At 39.3% G+C, this 5,106-nt stretch overlaps 1 long non-coding RNA gene across 1 annotated transcript; it reads left to right on the top strand.

Annotated features, from left to right (window-relative positions):
- The first annotated feature begins 740 nt into the window (after positions 1 to 740).
- LOC115266663 (uncharacterized) lies at positions 741 to 3,589 on the top strand. Its single transcript, XR_009996568.1, has 2 exons — positions 741 to 3,051; positions 3,134 to 3,589. It is a non-coding gene; the product is annotated as an uncharacterized LOC115266663 (long non-coding RNA).
- Positions 3,590 to 5,106: the final 1,517 nt, after the last annotated feature.

Here is a 5,106-nt window from a genome sequence, read left to right on the forward strand (position 1 = left end):
ACGCGTCCACTCTGGCCGCAGCCTTACATGAATTTTCATTTAATGTGATGCATATGCATACAGTCAATGCACTAGCCCATACTTTTGCAACTACATCGCGATAACTAGTTGCAATAAATTAAACAAATTTTCAGCTGGGTAGAAGTTGTTGAGAGTCGACCCCGCTATAGACGAGTGTACCGATGAACTGAATTCATCGCGGTCCGAGAATTTTGACACTACAGCAGGGTCGTTCACAATCAGAATTGTTCAATTCTGATTGGAAATCTATCATTTCTGATTGGAAGCGACCCCGCTGTGGTGTCAAAATTCTCGGACCGCGATGAATTCAGTTCATCGGTGCACTCGTCTATGGTGTCAAAATTCGCTGCCTGAGTGAACTTTCAGCGGGCAGTGCACTCGTCTATAGTTGTTTCAAGCCGCATTTATCCGTTGCTAACCGTCGTTATCCGCGTCTACCTTCTGCTCAGTAATCATTTCACTTGGGTGGAACATTAGGGGCCGTTCATAAACCACGTAGACTTTTTGAGGGGAGGGGGGGGGGGGTCTGGCCAAAGTCTACGCTCCATACAAATTTCAAAATTTTTGTATGGACAAAAGTCTACGAGGGGGGAGGGGGGGGGGGTCTGAGATGGCCAAATTTTGGTCTACGTGGTTTATGAACAGCCCCTTACTGAAAACCTTCCTCTCGCCGATGCCAATTCAAAACGTCCAAAAAAAGTTGACAAGATCATCGACCCACTTCTAGCGTTTAGTATCATACGGGCGTATCTGCAATGATTCATTCTTTTCATCGATTTTCTCTTCCGTTAATAACATTTCATTATTCTTGATGCTAGTTCTAGTCGTTCTCTACATGACTACATCGAGGAAAATTCACGACTACAAGGGAAAATCGAGGAAGAGAAACCAATCATTGTAGATACGCCTGTTTGATACTAAGGGTCAGTTCCAATTGGAGAATTAAAATTAGATTTCACTTAGGCTTGACAGTTCGATAATTATTTCCTTAGGAGAACTGTCAAGTTTAAGTGCCGAACTGTCAAATTTAAGTAAAAATCAATTTAATTCGTCAATTGAAACAGACCCTGAGCACGAGTTTTTAATTCTTTCTTCCAAGATGGTCTATTCCGTCTGGCTGATCAAGGTCCTGTACTGGTCGTGCCATTATTTGGCTCAATAGTTGCTGGAAAATTCGAGAATCCAGTAGAAATAGGAAGCCAACCCATGGTAACTTCCCAACTTATTTTACAAGCACCTTTACGACGAATTGATTCAGCATGATGCTAAATAACATTTGGATAATTTTCAGGCACAACCTTTGTTCGGGTTTTCTTCACACAAATTTGGAGAAACTATAAAGCATAGTGTTGTGCACCAACTGAACTGTTTGTTGTTAAATCGTTTTACAACTATATAGTAAAGCTGTTATTTAGCTTTAGCAAAAATGATTAAAAATAAATAAAATGCTTTTTTTTAATTTGCACGAAAGTTTATGATTGGAACTTAATGCTGTGAACAAAAATTGTGAAATAAAAACTACACATAAATTTACCTAAATCCAGATTTGAACTCGAGACCCGTCGATTGCCAGTCGCATCTTGAGCCGCATGCCTACCTATTTGCACCATCCTAGAGATGATGAATTGCAGCTCTCAAATTGAAACATAAACCTCCCGTGGTTTAATAATGATCAGACTTCGACTCCTATTCAGCAGTGGTGAATTAGTACAGACATTATTGTTAACGACTGAATAACATATTAATTCAGCCCTTGTGTAATTAAAAACACGTGTTTTTCATCATATATTCTGAGTCGAAGAATGATGAAACGAGAGCGCTTATTTGACTTGTGAAAAACACATTATACAGATACATTTGCTAATTTTTACATGAACTTAAACAGAAGCAGAAAAAAGTCTTGTTAAACTATGTTGTAAAGGAATTACTGCGAGTCTAATAAATATCTTATTAAACGCTTGAAAGGTGTTTTAAATTATTATTGTTAATACTAATACGAAAAGTTAAACATTGGCTACCTTTTCAATTGAAATAGCATTTGTACAGTAATGTGTACAGCATAATTTTAGTTCAGCTATAATTACTATTATAAAGCAACAATTCAGCATACATGCTTATTTGCGGCTGGCGATTGTTAGTTGGGTTGTCATGTGGCGACAGTTACCTCTGTCGGTTATCAACTTGAACAATTTTGGCGCATTGAAGAGCTAATCCAGCACGATCGAATGATTAGATCGTCCAAGCTAAACTACTCGAAAGCTGAAATGGTTGGAGCAATAATTGACTGAGTATCACGATTTTCTTCAAGAATACGTCGCTCTAGGCCAAATGACTCCCCAATAAGGTGGCCCACACTTACATATATGAAAAACAAAATTTTCGAAAAATGCCAAGTCTTACCTCCTCAATTAGTTGTTTTGGACTCCCAGAAGCTACGTTCAAAATTTGAGCAAAATCGGTTGAGCCTAAGGGGGCGCTCAAAACGCTTGAAGTTTGTATGGGAAAACTTGGCCAAATGTATGTAGAAATTTTAAGTTTTCGAATTTTGCTGTTAGGTGGCGTTCAATAATTATAATCAAACCTTTTGGTATTATTGTAGGTGACTATATCACAAACGAAGATACAGACGGAGCAGTAATCGTTTTTTTCGGTACCACTTTTATTTTCACCCTTTGGTAAGCCCCTCTCGCTTTGTGTAATCAGCGCGCTTCGGTGAGCCCCTTGAACGGGCGAACTTAGCGAACTGTCAAGTCAGTTGTCAACAACATGTTTGTTGACTTTGCATGCTTTTTATCTCCCCAGCAGCAACACCTGATAGCACCGAAGACGATGGAAGAGGATAGTTTTTTTTTTCAATTTAATCCGTTATTCCATCGAGAACTTGGCCGGCCGACAGATCCAGAGACTAAAGAATTTAATCTACAACCTTTGATACCGATGGCTGGTTCTGAAAACGATGTGGCGTCAGTGAAAGTTCAGCCACAAAACTCGTCTCGCCGCGGATGGATTTTCGAAAAATGTATTGCCAAGGTTAGTGTGTGAATGTTCGTTTCTCCCATTATCTGTGAACGAATTTCGATTTAATCAGTAAAATTTCTGTTTACGCATCCAGGATCCATGATTAAATCGTCCACGCATTACAATGATGGGAGGTCTGAAAGTTTGCGGCCTACCACTCGAAAAAAGAAGCAAAGTCAACAGAAAGTCGGTCAAAGCAATGCATCGATAGCTGTTTCGCTGGACCCGGTCCGGCGCAAGACTTTCCTTCCGATGGAACTAGATAGCAAGCGGTTCTACATCAAAGGTCGCTCTTCGTGCAAAGTATGCAGCTGGATTTTGGGATAGCTTTCGGTAGTTGGGCAGTATGGGCGTGGAACAAAATCAGCCAGATGTAGAATAGGTGTCTAAAAACCGAAACTGGTTCGCTGGCAGGATTTCGATGAGTATATCGGGAAATATGCCGATATGCACTTCTTGAATTTCAGTTTGTATTATAATTATGTTATTCGATTAATGTTCTCGATAAATGTTGACTTAAATAAAGGCTACCTGCTTGTGCAACAGATAATGACGGATGTTTACTTTGCTGGTGGAAAGAATGAGTTGGCTACAGTTTGAGCTAAACAAAACGAGCTAGGTACGATCCGTTCTACTTTCGATCAGGATAACATTGCGGCGTTTGCAAGTCGTCAGAAATTTGACCTGGCCACAGACCAAGGCAAAGGCTGGCAATCGCCCAGGATGGAGATCTTTCAATTTCGCCCTATGCTCCACCATGGGTGCCCAGGACTGAAAGTAACTAAGTTCGTGGAGTGCATGAAGGTGCAAACAAACCGGCGTAATGAACAACAGCCTTGTGTTTGGTGCAAGTGATTTGGTCAGGTGGAAACGCTATTCTGAAGGTGAGAATTTCTTATCGGGAGAATTTTCAATTTTTTAAATTCATTGGTATTCCAAATCCTACCTCAGGGACCACAAAGTGCGTCTATAGCTACAACAACGATGCTCTAGTTCATAGGACTTGGTGAACTATTCTTTACAAAAAAGTATTGGAAATCCAAATTTAACATTTTATGCGCCACCCAACAACAAAGGGACTTGGTGAACCCTCTGTGCTTTAAAAGTTTGTATGACACTAATAACAAACCTATACTTACTTGATTCGTGTCACTTCCTAAATTTAGAAGGCTTTACCTGTATAAAGTCATAATTTAATAAAAAAAAATTAGTAGAACAAATGACCAATGAGTAATAACCATGGATGAGCGACAAATTTAGATCAAATGGAAGAGTGTCCCAAGAACCACTGGTGTAACTATAAGTTTCAAGTGTTTTGCGTCACCTCGCAACTTATGAGGACATGGTGAACCTTCTGAGTGACAAATATAGGTCAACAATTACTGGAAGAATTCCATAAGTTTTAAGTGTTTTGCGTCGTCTTACACCTGGGTGGACATGATGAACCTTCTGAGCGATAAATTTAGATCAAATTGAATGATATTTCAATAACTACTAAAGTAACTCCACATGTGTTAAATGTTTCGCGTCACATCACAACCTGGGAGGACAGGATGAACCTTATGAATGACAAATTCATTGCCCCCACTCGCATAATGTCCCATTTGGTAAAAGTAGGAATAGAGAAAACTTGTTTCAGACAATTTTAGATATTTTTGGTAAAGGTGGTCAGTATTAAATACCGATATTTCTTGCATCGCCATGGAATTTGGGAGGACTTGGTGAACTAAAGAATCTGTCTAAACCTCTGGGACAAATTTAGAAGTTTTTGACAAAGGTGGTCAGTATCAAGATCGATCATTTTTGCATCACTATGCAATTTGAGAGGACTTGGTGAACCAACGAATCTATTTAAACCTCTGAGACAAATTTAGAAGTTTTTGACAAAGTTGGTCAGTATCAAAGACCGATAATTTTTGCATCACTATGAAATTTGAGAGGACTTGGTGAACCAACGAATCTGTCTAAACCTCTGAGACAAATTTAGAACTTTTTGACAAAGGTGGTCAGTGTCAAAGACCGATAATTTTTGCATCACTATGCAATTTTAGAGGACTTGGTGAACCA

The sequence above is a fragment of the Aedes albopictus genome, chromosome 1 (genome assembly GCF_035046485.1).
Source record: "Aedes albopictus strain Foshan chromosome 1, AalbF5, whole genome shotgun sequence".
Taxonomy (NCBI): domain Eukaryota; kingdom Metazoa; phylum Arthropoda; class Insecta; order Diptera; family Culicidae; genus Aedes; species Aedes albopictus.